The sequence below is a fragment of the Otolemur garnettii genome, unplaced genomic scaffold (genome assembly GCF_000181295.1).
Source record: "Otolemur garnettii isolate 467f Iridium unplaced genomic scaffold, OtoGar3 scaffold00002, whole genome shotgun sequence".
Taxonomy (NCBI): Eukaryota; Metazoa; Chordata; class Mammalia; order Primates; family Galagidae; genus Otolemur; species Otolemur garnettii.
This window is the reverse complement of record NW_003852397.1, coordinates 40,361,027-40,382,062: the sequence shown is the minus strand read 5'-3', so window position 1 is coordinate 40,382,062 and position 21,036 is coordinate 40,361,027. Positions and strand designations below refer to the sequence as shown.

General features: G+C 36.9%; 1 protein-coding gene across 2 annotated transcripts in view; it reads right to left on the bottom strand.

Annotated features, from left to right (window-relative positions):
• The window catches only part of LOC100944131 (ubiquitin-conjugating enzyme E2 E2), a 385,813-nt gene that overhangs the window by 205,723 nt on the left and 159,054 nt on the right, over window positions 1-21,036 (bottom strand). The window lies entirely within an intron of this gene.

Genomic DNA, 21,036 nt, shown 5'->3' with positions numbered 1-21,036 from the left:
ATAATAAAAATAGGTAACATTATATTAGGCACTATTCTAAGCTCTTCATACATTTACTTAATCTTCACAAAACCCCCTAAGGTAGATGCTATTAAAATCCTCCTCCTCCCATTTTATTTATTTATTTTTAACTACATGAGGGAACTGGGACATAAAGAGGTTTAAAAAGTTCACCCCAATTTAAGCAGCTAGTAAGTGGAAGGAAGAGCCAGAAGGCAAGTCTAGACTAAAAACTCTGTCTCTGAATAGTAGAAACTTTACTAGAAGACGGGATCTGTAGCTCATGCCTATAATCTTCGCACTCTGGGAGGCTAAGGTGGGTGGATTGCTTGAGCCCAGAAGTTTGAGGCCAGCCTGAGCACGAGACCCCATCTCTTAAAAAAAAAAATAGCCAGGCATTGTGGTGGGCACCTGTATGTAGTCCCAGCTACTTGGGAGATGGAGGCAAGAGGACCGCTTCAGCCCAAGAGTTTGAGGTTGCTGTGAGTTCTGACACTACAACACTGTACTGAGGGTAGACTGTTGCAAAAAAAAAAAAGAAAGAAAGAAGACTAGATTTTAATTTCCATGTGACGAGGCACCAAGCAAGTGGTGGCACCACTTGACAGTGGTGGCACCAATTCACAGTCCTGCCCATATAAGGTACTCAGTCTGTTGAATGAATAAGTGAATGAATTGGCTGAGTGGACTTAGAAAATGCTATATGTTGGGTAGTGCCTATGGCTCAGTGAGTAGGGCACTGGCCCCATATACTGAGAGTGGTGGGTTCAAACCCAACCCCAGCCAAACTGTAACAAAAAATAGCCGAGTGTTGTGGTAGGTGCCTGTAGTCCCAGCCAGCTACTTGGGAGGCTGAGGCAAGAGAATCATCTAAGCCCAAGAGCTGGAGGTTGCTGTGAGCTGTGACACCTTGGCATTGTACCAAGGGTGACAAAGTGAGACTCTGTCTCTAAAAAAAAAAAAAGAAAATGCTATATGTTATTCACTAGGTCATACTATCCCACAATTGATCTCAGCATCGCCCATAATAGACTATTTTTTCAAAACTATATTCTTTTTATGTACATCAAGTCCTTTAATTCTTTGCATACCCAATATTTGTATCTACAGCTAAACTATTTCACCTATGTATATATAAATGTAAGCCAGCACAAACATTAAGATACGCATAAGATATTTAATTATTTTAAGAGAGAATAGGTATTCTTGTGGAATATCTTTGTATTCAAAAAGTACATAATAAAATAATGGTAGTAATAATGTCATTCTATTTATTATTATTTTAAGATATAACACACATATCCTTCACCATCCAAGCACTCCCTAACTGAACTTACACTACCCAACTCAGAAAATGAATAAACTCTTTGAGATGAAGTTGTTTTCCTTTGCTACTCAATCTTTCACTACTACCCACTATACAAACTTCAGAGACAAAATATATTTGCATAATAAAGTACCTCTCACTATATAAACTCAGGAAATAAAAGAAAATGGTTGGCTGGGTGCCTGTGGCTCAAGTGGCTAAGGCGCCAGCCACATACACCTAAGCTGGTGGGTTCGAATCTAGCCCAGCCTGCCAAAGAACAATGATGGCTGCAACCAAAAAATAGCCGGGTGCTGTGGTGGGCACCTGTAGTCCCAGCTACTTGGGAGGTGGAGGCAGGAGAATCACTTAAGCCCAGGAGTTGGAGGTTGCTGTGAGCTGTGATGCCACAGCACTCTACCCAGGGTGACAGCTTGAAGCTCTGTCTCAAAAAAAGAAAGAAAGAAAGAAAGAAAATGGTAAGAACTACTTGAATTCATTTTGAGATTTCAAATAAAGAACAAGGCATTTTGCTTGTTTATTGAAGGGAGGGTATAAATTTTTTTTAAAAAGGCTGAGAAGCATCTAATCCAGAGTGTCCAAGTTGTAGTCATGGGCCACATGTGGCTTTTGAGAACATTTTTTGCTTATATGCAGTGTCAGAAGTGTACAAAAGTACAACTATTGCATGCATCCTTTTTTGGGGGGGAGGGGTTAATCAGCTTATTCTTCCAATGTGCAGCAGAAAAGGAAAAAGACTGGACACCTCTTAATCTTATTAGATGTGTAACCCTCCTGAAGACAGTCACCTTATTTTTAAGTTTGTGCTGTATCAAGCACACAGTCAATTCCTAATGAAAAATTTAATGAGTGCTTAATTGTTAATTAATACACAAGCATGAGATCTCATTATTAAACTATACTTTACATGTATATTCTAAACTTGTTTCACACCTACTATTATTGTAGAACTAAAATTAAAAAAAAAATATATAGCATAACTAGCACTTCATATTAACTGGCAACTCAAGTTCATTTCTAGGAATTGCCTAATAGTTAACTTATACCTATGTAGTTAAGAACCCTGCCTATGAAGTTGTGATAAAGATACTACTGGCTAGCCATATGACTTTGGGGAAGTAGACAACAATGACACAGATTTAGATTTCTCTCCTGGAAAATAGATAATAGACCTATCTATCCAAGGATGAAATGCTTCCAATATATATAAAAGAAAATTAAATTCCACAAATAAGTAAAAAATAAGCATTCCAAGAAATATTAGTTGCTATATAACCAGTGTCAAATATATACATGATGAATATAAATTTAAGCTTGTATTTATGTATTATTACTCATTAACACATTAAAATGGAATGAGTACTAACTACTGTGATTTAGATGTAGGTGTGAATGCTAAATTAAAGATAGCATATGCTGTCATTTTTATATAACAAACGGAAAGCCATAATAATAGTAAATCTGAGTTTTATGAACCCTTTCAATGGGTAAGCTGTTCAAAGTAGAAAAATCTACAAAGATAAACCAGAAAATGTTTCACAAAACCCCAAATATTATTCCCACCAGAGGTATTTATATATAATAGACCTTCCATATTGACAGTATTAGAAACGACAAGTTGGTAATATGAAAACAAAAACTGAAATTCTATGAAATAATTTTAAATTTTTAGAAAAGTATCCTGTAATGAGTCAACTAAAAATCCAAATGCATAAAGGTAAAAACACTTCGTTAACGGGGCTTTATGACCTAGCTGCAATAAACAGGCCCCTTTAGACACCAAGTTTGGATGCCTTAGCCTGTAAGGTCAATCCAGGTATGCCCATGATTAAGTTTTTGTGACTTGGGCAGCTCTTGCTTGCTTAGATCTCACCTACAGGGTGGGCATTTGCTACTATAAGGCTGCACAGCCCTGCCATATGGCTGGGCCCACAATGGCTTTAATTCCACTTTGCTAACTAGTTTCTGACACTTTGCCAATGTCCCCTTCACATTCTATTTACTTTATTTTCAGGTTTATTTTTACTTGAAAGTGATTACGTTTTTATTATGGTAAAATGTGCATAACATCATTTTAAGTGTACATTTCCATATCATCAAGTACATTCACAATGTTCTACAACCATAACCATTATCCGTTTCCAAAACATTTTCATCATCCCACAAAAACTCACTTACACATTAAATCAGGGTTCTCAACCCTCCTAATGCCATGCCCCTTAAATACAGTTCCTCATGTTGTGATGACCCCCAACCATAGAATTATTTTCATTGCTACTTCATAACTGTAATTTTGCTACTGTTATGAATTGTAGTGTAAGTATCTGATATGTAGGATGTATTTTCATTGTTACAAAGGGGTCACGACCCATAGGTTGAGAACTGCTGCATTAAATGATAAGCTCCATTCACTCACTCTTACCCCCAATCCTGGCAAGCTCCACTATCCTTTTGTTTCTATGAATTTGCCTATTATAGGTAACATATAATTAGAATCATATATCTGCCCTTTTTACTTATAGGTAACATATAATTAGAATCATATACCTGCCCTATTTACTCTTAAAAGACTTCAGTTTTATTTATTCTTAAGTGAACACTGACAACTCATATTGAGCTTAACTTGGTTACATCATCTGATATAAATAGAGAAGGAGCTCTGAGAGGTCGAGGCACATGGAATGCCTGAGCTCATGGGTTCGAGACCAGCCTGAGCAAGAGATTCCGTCTCTAAAAAACAGCTGGGCATTGTGGCAGGTCCCTGTAGTTCCAGCTACTTGGGAGACTGAGGCAAGAGAATGGCTTGAGCCCAAGAGTTTGAGGTTGCTGTGAGCTATTACACCACAACACTCAACCAAGGGAGGGAAGGAGAGAGGGAAGGAGAGAGGGAAGGGGGAGGGGAGGGGAGGCTTCTTGGGTGTGGCTCCGGCCATGGTCTTCAAATTTGGCTCAGAAAAAAACCTCCTTAAATTATTTTACCAAATTTGTTTTCTTTTCTGTTGATAACTCTAAGGGTTAGTTTCCTTTATGTTATTTGTTCATCCAATTGTTTTTCAGTTTATTCTTTGGCAAGAGAACATGGTAAGAATGTTAATGTTCAGTTTAAAAATGGCAGAAGAATATAATTTTATCATCTTCAGATTACTTGAAACTGAAAAGCATCAATGAGGCATCTAATTCAATTACAAATTGTACTTTTAGATACTTTATGGCAATATTTCAATTCTGTAATACTGTGTCCACTGTCTTTAGTTTAAAATATAAAAGTTCAGACAAAAAATACTCAAGTATCTCAAAGGATAATTTTCTTTTGTTTACCAATGAGCACAGTTTAAAATACAAAAGAGCTTTCAAAGTAAGTTTACTCCAATGAACACTTGCATAAACATCTGAGGTATATTCGATATATAGATATATATATATATATATTGAACAACTTTCCAGAAAGACGTGACTTGTTTTTTGAGTTAATAAAGATAGCTGTTTAGTGTTACAAAATGGTTTTAAGCAATGAATAAAAATATTTTTTAAATCACATAATCTTACAAGAATTTTGTAAGTTTTATAATGAGTCATTTTAATTGTGGGGAAGAAAGGAACATATATAGATATCAAAACTAACAATGAAAATAATCTAGCAACTCTGATCTTTGCCTTCTTAGTATACTTTCAAAAATTCTAATTTAATATTTAAATGAATGGAAAAGAAGCTGATAATTTCAAAGGTATTGTGTCTTCTTATGCAGAAAATAATTTGAAATATTTCACTAGCATTAGAGTATTAACATGTAATTTTGCAATAAAATGAAGTAGTATTAACATGTAACTTTGCAATAAAATGAAGAAACATTGCATATATTTTTAAGGTATTAAATAAAAGCTTTAAAATCCCTCAGACGTTTTTCTTTAAACTCAGCTTACATTTCAGCAAAAATGCATTTGTAAACAGACATCATCATAAACTGTTACAAGGTTTTCAAGCGAGGTTATTTTTTCCCATTAAAGTCCTGTAGTTAACTAGGCTTTCTGACTATGGAGAGAGATGTATGAAAACAAACGGTATTAATTAACATACAGAATATCCCCAAACACCAATATTTTAAACGAGGTAGACCAGCAGTGAGAATTCCATCTGTGAAATATCCTACATATTTTACTGTCAAGGATAAAAAATAATTACAATGTAATTATGGAAGCAGGCAAACATTGAAAAATACTGTTTAAACAGTGTAAGCAGTCCTTTTTTAAGTCTTAAGTATTCACTCCATAAAATGATTATGAGCAAAGACTGCAAAGAATAGTATCAACATACAGACTGGTATGGCCTTTACTTCTGTGAAAAATAATTGGTAATTTTTCTTAAATAGTTGAAGAATGATTACCAGGTGGTTTGGTAAAAGTAGGCATAAAGTCACATTTCATTCATTTGATCCTCAGTTTTAGTTTTTGAGTTAATTATATTTTTGTCCTCTTTATTGGCTATTCCTCACAGTAACAGTAATTCTAAGGAAATAAATGGTTGTTTTTGTCTAGATGTCTGTTCTGTATAATTTTCTGTTATTTTTAGGGCACATTAAAAGACAATTCTGGATGTGACCCCACTATCAGCATTATAGGAAAACAAGTCTAATTTCTATTGAACAGTTTCAAGCCATTTTAATGGTCCATGGGAATTCACCAGAGACGAAGATGGTATCATATCAACAGCAACAAAGACTGAAATCTTGCCACAACTATAATTTATCTTGGTTTATTTTCAATGGACTTTCAGACACTTCAATACTCACACCTCAACAGCTGAGTGCTTAAAATAATATAGGTAACAGCAAAAGAAGACATGCAAATGATCAAGGATGGTTAAAGAAAAGGAGAAACACCAGCCACTGATAACCAACATGAACTAACTTTAAGCAAAATTGCTGGATTATTTTTGGGTGTTGTCATCTTTTCCGATACATTATCTCACTTAAAAAATTCCAGTGAACATCATGACAAGAAAAGACAAACATGAGAAAAATCATGTCTTACTGATAAAGGATATCATAATCATAGTACTTAAGGGATACAGCAAATGCACAAAAATTGGTTTTTATAAATGTAATAAATCAGATTTTGCAGAGATTGAAAGTGAAGGGTTTATCTAATATTTAAGCAATCCAATTCATCTTTTGAAAACAGGCCGGTATAGTGGCTCACACCTGTAATCCTAGCACTCTGGAAGGCCAAGGTGGGTGGACTGCTTGAGCACAGGAGTCTAAGACCAGCCTTAGCAAAATCAAGACCCCATCTCTACTGAAAACAGAAAAACTAGTTAGACACTGTGGTAGGCACTTGTAGTCCCAGCTACTTGGGAGGCTGAGGCAAGAAGATTGCTTGAACTCAGGAGTTTCAGGTTGTTGTGAGCTATGATGCCATAGTACTCTAGCAAAAAAAAAAATAATAACAGTAACAATAATAATAGTAATAATAAAATCAGAATACAAAGATTAGTGCTTTGTACTTTACATGAAAATGATTTCACCTCCTCTGTTAGAACCTCTGACCTATACCCAGAGTAATATATATATATATACAATCTACCTAAACCATCAGGAATACTAAGTACATTTAAATCTTCCCAGAAACAAAAGTCCTCCTGGGAGTTCCTGCGTGTATGCACGTCTTATATTCTGCTTCATTCTGAACCCTAAAACCTATTGCTAAATCAAAAAGTCTGTGTCCATGTAGGTATTGGCCTCGGTTCCTTTTCATAATCCTTCATAGATGCTTTTCAAATAACAAGTACTCAAATGCTTTCTAACTCAACAATTTGAGTTAATTGTAACTGATCAGAAGGTCAGGCAGCAGGATTAATATTAGTTACATTTTCTCTTTCAAATATTAAGATATGGTATCTGACAACAGGTCAGAATCCATGAAAACTGAATGACTGGAAAATCTGAAAGATTAACAGAATGTAACAGAGAAAAATGGTTACTTTTATCTTACCTCAAATTTAAAATCCTACTTTCTAATCTAAATTGTAAAATACTTTACTAAAATGCACTGACGAGCATACTTCCAAAAGTAGTATCTATGTCAAAACTATAATTTGACAATGGTTCTTAAAATGTGACAACGAAGTATGTCTGATTTGTACTAAAACTTCATAATATATTTAAATAAATATATGAAAATAAATGTACTAGCTGAATAGTTCTGGTTTTATAATACAAATTAGAAAAATATTTTTATTATTCATCTATAGAATAAACTTAGACCTTTAAAGAATTGAACTACCTGCAATTATTTTTATTCCTTTACAGACAACTCCATGCTATAGTCTGAATGTTTGTGTCTCCCTCAAATTTGTATGTTGAAATCTAACCCCCAAAGTAATGAAATGGTATTAAGAGGTGGAGTTTAGGGGAGGTAATTAAGTCAGGAATGCAGAGTCCTTGTGAATAGGATCAAATCCCTTATAAAAGAGGCCTGAGGAAGCTTGGGTGCCCCTTCCATCCTATGAGGACAAAGGGAGAAGGTGCTGTTCTGTAAACTAGGAAGCTGGACGTAAAGTCTGCTTGAGCCTCAGTCTTAGAATTCCCAGCCTTCGCAACCATGAGAAGTAAGTTTCTGCTGTATATAAGCCACCCAGTTTATGGTAATTTGTTATAGCAGCCAGAACAAGTGAGGTCATTCTACAATTATTAAAGATAACTACTTATATCAAACAATATTAGAGAGAGAAATAGAGAATTCAGATGTGACTCAGAAGAATAAATGTTTGCAATGCTGAGATTCTATTTTTAAGGAATCGCAATCTACATTGCATCAAATGAGTTTTAAAATTTCAGTTTATTTTGAAAAGTTTTGTTTCAACACAAAGATCAATTTTCCTTCCTAATTTCTCTAACTCTCAGTCATAATAACAAAAATAAAATGATGATGATATAACACTACGTGCCAGGTTGAGCTGTTAGCAATTCTTATAATGTCCTCCCTTTCACAGAAAATTTTCTATTCATTCAGCACACAGATATAATGTGCTCAAGTGCCATAATCTGCAAGAACCCAGTACAAGAAGTTGATGGCTTCTCTAAATTACTATGACTTTTATTGCTACCACACTATGACATGGGATTTATGAAGTTCTCTGGCTATTTTGTCAAAATAAATCTATTTGCCCCTACAGATATCAAGATGGGTTAATATCATGTTCTGTTCCCACAACTTCCCTTATAGTACAGCTCTGGAATACATATACCCTTTTAAAAAAGCTATAGACTCCCCTATTTTGTTTTTAATGTATTTTAGAACTCCCATTATTTTAATTTACAAAAAAAATTCCCAAATAATCTTCCTCATCCTCCTCACTTAAACACATTACCAATTAAGTCCCACAAAAAGTCTAGTTCATCAGACACAAAGCTGAGGCTGACCCTGAAGGAAAAAAATACTTTAAAATAGGTGTCCTCAAACTATGGCCTGCAGGCCACATGCGGCCCACTGAGGACATTTATCTGGCCCGCCGGGTGTTTTTGCCGCAGCTGCTGGTCCTGCTTAGCAGCCGACTCATCCCAGGGCCCACAGTCTGGCCCTCTAACGGTCTGAGGGACAGTGAACTGGCCCCCTGTTTAAAAAGTTTGAGGACTCCTGCATGGACAATGTACAGTAATCAACATCCAGGTACAGTTCCACCAGGTTTCATTTTATCACACTTTTTTTTTTTTTTGAGACAGAGCCTCAAGCTGTCCCCCTGGGTAGAGTGCCATGGCATTTCAGCTCACAGCAACCTCCAACTCCTGGGCTCAAGCGAGTCTCTTGCCTCCGCCTCCCAAGTAGCTGGGACCACAGGCGCCCGCCACAACGCCCGGCTATTTTTTGGTTGCAGCCGTCATTGTTGTTTGGCGGGTCCGGGCTGGGGATTCGAACCCGCCACCTTAGGTGTACATGGCTGGCGCCTTAGCCGGTTGAGCTATAGGCGCCGAGCCATCACACTTTTTAAGTAGTGAGCTCTCCCAAAAGCTCCATTATTTTGAGGGCCAATACTGACCAGAATAACACTTCTCCAATCAAAAATACCTTAAGTAATCATCCTTTTATACTCAGGAAGAGTCTTTTCTAATTTACAGACAGGGTATCTAAAGTACAGAAAAGTTAAATGACAATCAGCTTTCAATACACATTTGATCTTGTTGCTTACCAAAGTGTCAAGTTGATGAAAAGGATCCAGAATAAAGAAAGAACATCCTGATCTTTAGCTTAAAGCCCATTACTTAACGGAAAGCTAAAATCAAACTACAAGATGTACACCTACATAGCAAATTAGGGAAAGCTATGCTCTCCAGCAAATCTTTGACACAAATGATAATAATCTCCTTTCAAAATTGTTTTGGGTCTCCATCTAAGCCCTATCTTTCACCACAAGATGAAACTATGTTTTATGACTTCAATAATAATTATGAAAATACCTATTTCATATAAAATTCAAATTGGATAATTTTGTTTCAGGTTAGAAGCACTTTCAAAAGTTTTGTGGATTTCACTAAGTAAAATAAAGAACAAGACATTTTATAATTGTTGTCCCATTATTTATAATGGTATTCCTAATAAAATGGGTAACTGATTAAACAGCAAACAAAATTAAACCTACAACCATTACAACTATAATTGTGGCATCTTAGCTCTGTTATAGTTTATAAATTGAAGCAACATATTGATAGCCCTAATTTTTCTTTTTAGTACTTGGAGATGTTTTTCCAGCATTCTAATGAGCAAAGTTTTTAAGCCCTTGTACCTACACCAAACTGGTTAGAATGCCAAGCAGAAACAGTGTGACTGCATGAAAAACTGACTTCAATGGTGGAGAAATTTTTTTAAAACTTCACAAGGTCAGATCTACACACGATGATACATACTAACAGGATATATGCTGATAGTGTAGAGTTTGTGGGTGAAACCATACCAAGAAAATATAGTTTGTTTTCAGGGTACACATGTCAGCCCAATACTCATCAGTTAATACACCTTTGAAGTCAAAAGTATGAAAGAATGGACTAATGAGTAAAAAGGTTAAATTAGACATTAAAGAATAGTGCAGCTTTCTGAAATAGTGTTAGTATTTGCCCTGAGTTGACTGAAACAGAACCCAACCCTGCATATGAAAGTGAAATTTGGCTTGGCCCCTGTAGCTCAGTGGCTAGGGCGGCGGCCACATACACCAGCGCTGGAGGGTTTGAACCCAGTCCAGGCCTGCTAAACAACAATGACAACTACAACAAAAAATAGCTGGGCATTGTGGTGGGCACCTGTAATCCCAATTGCTTGGGAGGTTGAGGCAAGAGAATCACTTAAGCCCATGAGTTTGATATTGCTATGAGCTGTGACGTCACAGCACTCTTCCCAGGGCAACGTAGTGTGACTCTGTCTCCAGAAAAAAAAAGAAAGAAAGAAAGGAAAAGAAAGTAAAATTTGGCTCTGTTAAAGATTATATCTGGTTTCTTTAAACAGTTTCATCAATGTCAGCTGTGAGATACACTTAACATTAAATGACAAGGCAGGATTGCAGCACAAGCCCTGGGGTCTGGCCAATTTATCATCCTTGAAGCCATGTGGGACACTACACAACACTATTGAAAATAGATGACAGAAGGCTATCCAAGCAGCTGCTACATGGTGATCTAAAATATGGAGACCACAAACCAGGCAGACAGAAGAAGTCCTTCAAGGGCACTCTAAATCACAACATCAAATAATAAAACATAGCTCAGGGCAGCCAGGAAACAATCGTTTTTGTGAATGCAGCAATATCAGAAATGAAGTGATTCCTTTACTGGAAAACCACAGAAAAGAACAAGATCCTAAAACAACTGTTGGCAAACAGAGAGTTGTGACTCAAATCAAAGAACAATTTAATATAAACATTATGGAAATAATAAATTTGATTCTTTAAAAAAGCTATTCACAATTGTCATTAAAAATATCTTTCATTATAATCAAGGCGCAAGCTACGATCTACATCACACTAAGAAAGAATTTAAAGTTATGTTAGCTTAGTTTCAAAAATAACACCAAATGTCCAAAGAGCTAATTTTCCAGTATGGAAATGTTTCTCCCTTCTGTAGTGAGACATTTTGGTCATGTTAATTGCTTAAACTGTGGCATTAATTTGGTAGTAGTATTATATAACATAGAACAAATCATTTTTTACTCTTTTATTAGAAATAATGCATTTCATTCATGAACACCCAGACTATTTTCCTGTTCATTTTCCTATGAATAGGTCACACTGGTATAATAATAAAGAATAATTTAAAAAGGATAGAAGGACAACTATTATCAAACTTCAGAAAATGGGGAATAGGGATCCAGAAGAAACTGTACTTTCAGATATAGCCAGGCTCCTAATTTACAAGCAAGTTCTACTCCAAAATATCCCCCAAAAGCAAAAACAAAACAACAACAACAAAAAACCAATGCCTTTTCTCAAAGAAATAAAAAATAATGCTTAGGTTCATAGACTGGTCCACAGATATCAGTTTAAGCCACAATAACTTACCTAAAATAGTATACATTTTGCAATGAAAAGGGTAATCTTTTTAATACCCAGCAGTTATTAATATTAAACAGGAAAACAAATCAAATAAGGGGATGAAATATTAAGAAATAGGGATCTCTTTTGCAGGAAAGCCACTGAAAAGAGTATGATTCAAAACAACTGTCTGCAAACAAAGACTGACAGTACAATAATGGCTGCACCCCAAGTCAAAAGATGACTTGAGCTCATTTTGAAATCTGTCTTGGAGCCTGCCAGATGATTAAGGAATTATGGTTAACAGCCCTTCAAAATGCTGTTCTTTTCATTATGATAAGGGGAAATTAGAGGCCCTATTTTTCTCTACTCATCTCTTAAAAGCCAGTTCACTTCTATTTCAGTTTATAAAGCTGTTGATGATTTCATCTACTTGCCTGTAGTTAACTATCACTGCTAGACTTCGAAATCTATATTCCCAATCCAGAGCTTTCCTCCAACTTTGCTAAAATATATGTTCTGCTTAGTGAACATTTTAACTTGATGTCTCAGACACCTTCAATGAAGTATTGGGAAATGTATCTCGCAATATCCCTCAAAAAAGCCCCAAAATGTATGCAATATCCACACACAGCCTAAGTCAGGGATGGGGAACCAGTGGCCTAGGTCCTTAAAATGTGGCCTTTTTTGACCAGATCCAAATTTTACAAAAGAAATCCTTTTATTTTAATTAATACATTTTTATTTATCTTTCATATTTTAACTTTATTTTTAAAATAAGTATATAGAAAGAATAAATAAGTTTCCATGAAATAACCTTCCCAGACTGTCTGTACTGCCTGCACATTAATTATGTTATGATATCAATGCCATGCGCTAACCAATTGTGCCACAGGAGCACTTGCACATTAATTATGAAGAGAAGGCACAGGACAGGAGCCCTGCTGAAGAGAAATGGGAAAGGGGTGAGCATTGGGAAAAAGCTGGGATGCTCAACAGGCTGGCTATCCTCACATAGTGTCCTTCCTTTCCCTGTCTTCTTTATACTGTCACCAACCATCGCAGATCCTATCTTCACAGACCTAGTTCTGAATTTTCTTACCAGATTCAAGGGGAGACATGGGAGGTGTGGCATGTGGTTATAGGCAACAGCTAACAAACATGGAAGGACAAGGAAACTCAGAGGCAATGTTAGGCCTGGTGTGGTGGCTCATGTCTATAATCCTAGCACTCAGGGAGGCTGAGATGGGAGGATCTCTTGAGGCCAGGAGTTCAAGATCAGCCTGGGCAACACAGCAAGAACCTCACACCCCTAAATCTCCACAAAATAAGGGGAGTGGGAATCAGCCAGGCATAGTGGCACACACCTGTAATCCCAGGTACTCAGGAGGCTGAGGCAGGAGGAGGGCTTGAGCCCAGGAGTTTTGAGGTTGCAATGAGCTATAATGTTGCCACTGAACTCTTAGCCCAGGCAGTAAAGGGAGACTGTCTCAAAATAAATGGACAGAAAAACCTTAATTTAAACAAAAAGTGTTAAAGACTGAAGGGAATTCCTCCTATACCTTTCAAGTGGCTATCTGTCTATAGAGGCCCTGCTTATGGCAATTTCAATAAAAATGATTGCTTTTAAAAAATACCCAATAGAGAAAGTTAAGATTTTATAAATTTTTTGTAGGTACTCAAATTTTATTAACATTTCCTCCTTAAAATGAAAGGTAAAGTAACAGCTTTAGCTCTGCTGTGGTTTTACTGAGAGTTGATTTATCATAAGGGGACAGTATCTAGGAGAAAGGACTGTCCCACTGGTTTCTACGCACTTTTCTAACACCTTCTCTCTCACTTCTCTTCCCGTCACTCTCTAAGCTCCCACTGCACAGCTCTCTCTAAGTTTATCTACTAGATCAAATTCCTTGCTGCCCTAGGTCTTTGGGTCTTTTCCTTCTGCTTAGAGTGACCTGCTTCACACACTTCAGATTTTCAGCTTAGAGGTCATTTCCTCACAGAGGTGTCTGTCCAACACCTGTCTTTCCCAATGTCATGTCTATTTTATTCCCCACTCTACACACAGCACTAAGCACCATGTCTGAGATATATTTAGAGCCCAATAAATATATCATTTCAAGGAAACATGGGGGAATTTCTGTGAAACATTTCTTCAAATATGAGGAGCTACTTTATAATTGTGTACTTTAAAATCTTCAATACTTCAATCACAGGATATTCAATCTCACAAGACAATTAGTATTCTGAAAGGAAACCCCTCTTCCACAGATTTATATAAATACACAGCAATACTAAGTTTAAAGAAAACACGTCAGTAGGGACCACAATATAGGTTTACTTGAATGTCAGCAAATCACTGATACTAAAAAAACAATAAAAGGAAGTTACAGAGATTTATCAAACAAGATAGGTAATAATGTTATTCTCCTCTCAAGTAAAATTTTGGTCTGCCAAACAGTTAATATTTACATTAAAATATCAACCTTCACTTATTTAGCTGAGAATCTCAGACTTCAGACAGCTGAGTAGAAGATACCTACTTTTTGCTCTATCCCCATACTAGTTTTCATACTGGAAAATAAAAATTTTTTTGAGACAGAGGCTTGTTCTGTCACCCAGGTGAAAGTGTAGTAACATCATCAAAATAGTTTTGAGTGCAACCTCAAATTCCTGGGCTCAAGCTAGCTGTCCTTCTGCCTTAGCCTCCCAAGAGACTACAGGCATGTGCCACTCTGCCAAGTACATTTTTCTGTTTTTAGAAGAGACGGGGTCTCCTTCTTCTCAGGTTGGTCCTGAACTCTTGAGCTTAAGAGTTCCTCATGCATTGGTCTCCCTGAGTACTAGCAGTATAGGTGTGAGCCACTTTACCCACCCCACCCTCATGCAAAAAAGCATAAATTAAATGCAATTTAAAAGGAAACTTAGTTTTTTCAAAAAACAAAAAGCAAATTCACTTGCAATTAATTGAAAGTGGCTACAAAATCCATTCCATATTACTCTGTTAAAAAATAGAGAGCTACCTATAATTATTTTACATACATGTACATATGCTACCAAGCTCTGAGAAATATGGGTTGACTTGTTTGTCCCTACACAGGGTAGGGTTTGGTGCTGTTAGGGACATGCTATTACAGTTTGTAAGAATAAAGCAGCACCTCATATCCACTCTAGCTTCACATATATTTTAGAGTATAATCAACACTACAGAAGAATTATTCAGCTGAAGCACACATAGCATTGAAAAATATTTTTTCAAACAGTATTTTACAATGAAGTTCCTGTATACTCTAATGAAAGTAAGATGTAATGAAAGTAAGATGTGTGTGGATTTTAAAGTAAACTGTGGTATTTTTTCACTTCTTATTTGTGGATAGCTTTCAGTATATTCTGCTTACTGACTACATTTCCCTTTTAGACATGTACATAAACATTGTGTTTCTGCGCTCAGTTTGTAGTTTTTCCTTTTTTTGACAGACTTACTTTGTCACCCTTGGTAGAGTGCCATGGCATCATAGCTCACAGAAACCTCAAATTCTTGGACTCAAGTTATTCTCCTGCCTCAGCCTCCCAGGTAGCTGGGACAACAGGTACCCACCACAATACTCAGCTATTTGGGGGGGGAGGTTTCGCTCCTACTCAGGTGAGCTCAGGCAATCCACCCCCTCGGCTTCCCAGAGTGCTAGGATTACAAGTGTGAGCCACCCCACCTGGCCAGTCTGTAGTTTTTCTTTAAGAAACTTGTATGGTTTCCAGCTCTGCCTTTAATACCCCTCAGCTATAGTCCTATATCTCATGTTAGCAGATTAAAAAAAAATCATGAAGGCCAAGCACAGTGGTACACGCCTGTACTACTAGCACTCTGGGAGGCTGAAGCAGGAGGATGGCTTAAGCTCAGGAATGTGAGATTAGCCTGAGCAAGAGACAGACCCCATCTTTACTAAAAATAGAAAAATTAGCAGGGCACTGTGGGAGCATGTAGCCCCAGCTACTCAGGAGGCTGAGGCAGGAGGATCACTTGAACACAGGAATCTGAGGTTGCTGTGAGCTAGGCTGATGTCTAGGCACTTTAGCTTGAGACTGAGTGGAGAGGACAGGGGTGGGGAGGGGAGAGAAAAAAAGAAAATACATACCATGAAAGGAATAATTAACATTATAACTGCAAAAACAGGTGTTGTTAAGTGGTAGGGTGGTGATTATGTGTGACCTTATAAGCATGTATCAATGTAGTTACACACAGAGAAAAGTGAATAGGCTTTCACTTGACAATACACATGCAAAGACGAGATGTATATAAAAGTTCCAAATATTAAGATTAAAATATTCCAAACATTACAATTAAAAACCAAATTATTTAATAAGCTCATCATATACAGGTAGTGTTCTGAACAGTTTATCAGTTATTTTATTTGATTGTGTCAAAACCCCTAAGGGAGATAAAGAACTGAGGCTTCCAAAGTTTGAAGTAACTGCCAGAGGTCACGCAGCTACTAAATGAAACAGGTGAAATTCCAACACAACTGTTGGATTCCAGAGAACCTGAGCCCTTTCAATGCCAGATTCTAAATACTATCTTTCACCAGGTCCTCCCAATATTCTACATAATGGCCGTGATCTAATAAAGAGACCCTTGACTGACCTAGCAGACCAAGAAAACCATCATTCTCGCTCTGCCACTGGCTTTCAAATAAAGGCTTTTGGAAGTCCTTCAAATTCTGCTCTCCTAAAAGTAGAAATAATACTGACCCCATTGTGAAAATGATCAGGCAATAACTAGTATTGTCAATATTAGTGCTGAAATTAATGAAACAGTGAACCAAGTTACAGAATAACATACTCTAGATGTAGGCTGGAACATATACTCATGTACATGGCTACTCCTGCTTTGTTGCTAAATAAGACTATTTTATCATTTCTCAAGTAGATGGATTCTGAGGCTCAGCTGATGGAGTAAAGTGCAAATAACAGCAAGGTCAGGGTTTGATTTCCTTAACGCTGTTAAGCTATCCACAGTCAGCACAGAACATGGACTTGATGCCAGCCAGTTGCATGGTACATTTGGGTGAACACAGTAATTAGTGAAAAGTATGACTAACATCTAAATCTAGGAAAGATGCCTGAGAACAAATTTAGTAAGAATCCTGTTATGCAGCTTTGAAATGATTCCAAACATATAGTTTGCTACACGAATGATCCACATTTTGCTATAACAAGAACTTGGAGTGTTTTCTCCTCTTCCCATGGAGAATGTGACAATAAAGTCCCTTCCCCTCAAGAGTGTAACATTACACCTTGTCAGAATCCATGTGAGTTGATGACTTCAACTACTGGACTTCAAAATACATATACATATAACTAAGAGTTTGACAGACACTTTCAAAGCTTAGACTGTGGCAAGCCACATTCTGTCACTTCTCTGAAGACCAAGAACACAGGCTATGACACTGTGACAGGCAGCATCTTGTTAGTCTTCCAGCTGATCTCTGAAGCCTTGTCTCCCAATATTGGTACTGCCCCCAGCTTTGAGGAACCTTAGGTGTGGTCGTGGATCTCTGGTCACCACGGTTTCTCCCAAGAACCACTTACAAAACAGTACACCTCAATCTTTTTCTTTTCTTTTCTTTTTTTTCTTTTTTTTTGAGACAGAGCCTCAAGCTGTCCCACCGGGTAGAGTACCGTGGCATTACAGCTCACAGCAACCTCCAACTCCTGGGCTCAAGCGAGTCTCCTGCCTCCGCCTCCCAAGTAGCTGGGACCACAGGCGCCCGCCACAACACTCGGCTATTATTTTGGTTGCAGCCGTCATTGTTGTTTTGGCGGGTCCAGGCTGGGGATTCGAACCCGCCACCTTACGTGTAGGTGGCTGGCGCCTTAGCCGGTTCAGCTATAGGCGCCGAGCCATACACCTCAATTTTAATCCCCAGACTTTACTTCTCACAGCGACTTACTTCATCCTAATTTAGCACCTACTTTAATAATCTTGGCACTCGCTGACTACATGGGTAATGTATCTTGTCTGTCAAGTGTGTTGCCTGTGAGATTTGTTCACACTATTCTCCCCCTCTTTACACATTGTGAACCTGAGGGTTGAAAAATTCTCTTTCTGTGGTAACCTTACAATTTATGAAATCATACTTTATTATTTCCTTATTTTACACAAAATGCCTAAAATAAGCTAGCTATAGAAAAACTCCTCAAAAGCAACATAATCTATTTTCTATTTAAAAAAAGTATCCCAATCTATATGGTTAGGTAATGGCCCATCTAAAATCTACTTGGTGGAAGCTTGAGTAATATGGTACATGACATACACATTTAACCTATAAAAATTCCTTTATATAAACAAAGTACTTTAAAAATTATTTGTATTATATATGTACTATATGTTATGATTTACTAAACATTTATTGAAGAGTTTTACAAAACTCATATATATTCTAATTTACAGGCTATTTATGTAATTTTTAAGGGCACTTTGACTACGTAATATAATTTAATTTTTGCCTTATGCACTAACTTTAGAATAAACCTACAAGTAGCTCTGACTGTATAATATAGGAAAAGTTTGATGTAAGAACAACAGCAGTGAGAGTGGACTTTTCATGGACCTAGACATGTTAAGAGCTTAAAATTTTTTATAAAGTGTCTAGAGCATATTCAAGAGCAAAGTCGTCCTAAAATTATAGACAGATTCTGGTTCTCTATACAGAAACACAAAGAGAAAACAGAAAGATGACTTATTATTCAATAATGAGGTCGACAAAAATAGCCCTTAAAACATATCCAACAAAATGTAATTTGGCTTCCTAACTACAATGGTATAACCTCGCACAAATAAGAGGACCTACCCTATATATTTAACCACAACATAACACTCACGTATTTATTGTAGTCTGCTTGTATTCTATGTATTGTTGTCCACATCCTCTCACTAGATTATAAACTAATAGAGGATAGGAACTAAATGTTTCCCACGTTTGTATTAACTGCAGTGTCTGCGTTACACTGAGAGTAATGGAAACACAAAACCATGAGATATACTGTTCTGGTTTTTGGATCAGGTAGCATTCTTAAAGTAAATTAAAAAGTGATTTACCAGTTTATAAATCAATCTTTTGTGAGTTTGGTTAGGAAAAATTGGTTTTCCAGAGTTTGATTTCTATGGGTGAACTGATAAAACTAGATTTCGGCAGAATCATACATATATCAGGAGGGGACAGGGACAAAGTTTCTAATAAATTCCTATAAATCAAACGCACAGTGCATAACAATGGGATTTTATGATAAGCTCACATTCTTATTACACCACATTCTCGGATGTTTTATTACATTTCATAATGTCCAGATAGGAATCAGATATAGATTTCTTTTTACCTTTACCTATCATTATTTTACAATAACATAATTCTGTACTTCTCTAATGGTTATTAAGGTATATAAATATATGAAATAAAAACGTAATCTCTATATAACCTAAAGACTTTTAAATTTTGAATGATAAATGAACAAAAATATTAATTTGCCTTAATTTAGCAATCTCTAAAGCAGTGGTTCTCAACCTTCCTAATGCCGCAACCGTTTAACACAGTTCAACTGGTGACCCCCAACCATAAAATTATTTTCGTTGCTACTTCATAACTGTAATTTTGCTACTGTTATGAATCACAATGTAAATATCAGATATGCAGGAGACCCCCAAAGGGGTCGCAACCCACAGGTTGACAACCGCTGGATTAGAGGGATCCTTTCTAACACTGAGATACTTACATTACAATTCATAACAGTAGCAAAATTACAGTTATGAAGTAGCAATGAAAATAATTTTATGGTCGGGAGTCACCACAACATGAGAACTGTATTAAAGGATTGTGGCACTAGGAAGGTTGAGAACCACTGCTCTAAAGGAAAGAGGCAGTTAGTTCCATCTTCCAAATCCCAGGAGATCTGTAGACTGTGGGTGTAGTTAGCAGCCTGGTGTTTTGAGTAGGAAGATCATGATTTTTAATTGGCTTATCACTGAAGTTTTATCCTAAAAGGAGAGGAATGAGAACTTAGAGCCAATGGCTTCTGCATGCTTAATGTCCTAGACTTAGGCAAGGTGAGGCAACTAGAGGCTATTAACTTTAATAACTGAAGTCTGTATCTCTCTTAAGTAGGATTTAGTAGCATATTAGCAATCGTTGGTTGGAAAAGTTTTCTCACTAAAACATGTTTAATTATTCAACTTCATACCTATACATTTAAATTTGCAGAATAATTTAAATAAAGTAATCTTTTAAAAAGGTAACTAAAGGATAACTGTGAAACATTTATCTCCAGGTTTTTGTTTGTTTGTATTTTTTTTTTTGGAGACAGTCTCACTATGTTGCCCTGGGTACAGCACCGTAGTATCACAGCTCACAGCAACCTACAACTATTGGGTTTAAGTGATTCTCTTGCCTCAGCGTCTCAAGTAGCTGGGACTACAGCACCCACCACAACACCTGGCTATTTTTTTGTTGCAGTTGTTGTTTTAGCTGGCCTGGGACAGCTTCGAACCCACCAACCTCGTGTATGTGGCTGGTGCCATAATCACTGTGCTCTGGAAACCAAGCCAAAGCTAAAATTCTTAACTGAAATGTTTAAGTATTCTGTTATGAAGATTTTATATCATTACTTCTTTTTACTTTTTTTTTTTTTTTTTAACAGAGTTTTACTTTATCACTTTTAGTAGAATGCCTTGGCATAATAGCTCATAGCAACCTCAAACTCTTGGACTCAAGTGATTTTCCTGCCTCAGCCTCCCAAGTAGCTGGGACTACAAGAACCTGCCAAAACACCCAGCTATTTTTAGAGATGGGAGTCTAGCTCCTGCTTAGGCTGGTCTTAAACCTGTAAGGTCAGGGCAATACACCGCCCGTGGCCTCCCACTGTAGTAGGAGGTGGTGAGCTGCTCTGCCCAGCCTATCTCATTACATTTGACTTAATGTTTTAGGTGGTTATTTTACATTGATTGTATGTGTAGTGCTAGAGGTATTATGAAGGAATTAGAATCCTTGAACAAAGAACTTCTTTGTTTTTAAGAATATTCTGTGAACATCTACATTTAGAATATTTTTAAACATCACCACCACCACTTTAACTTTGAAATATTTAATGCCGGCTCGGCGCCTGTGGCTCAAGCGGCTGAGGCGCCAGCCACATACACCTAAGGTGGCGG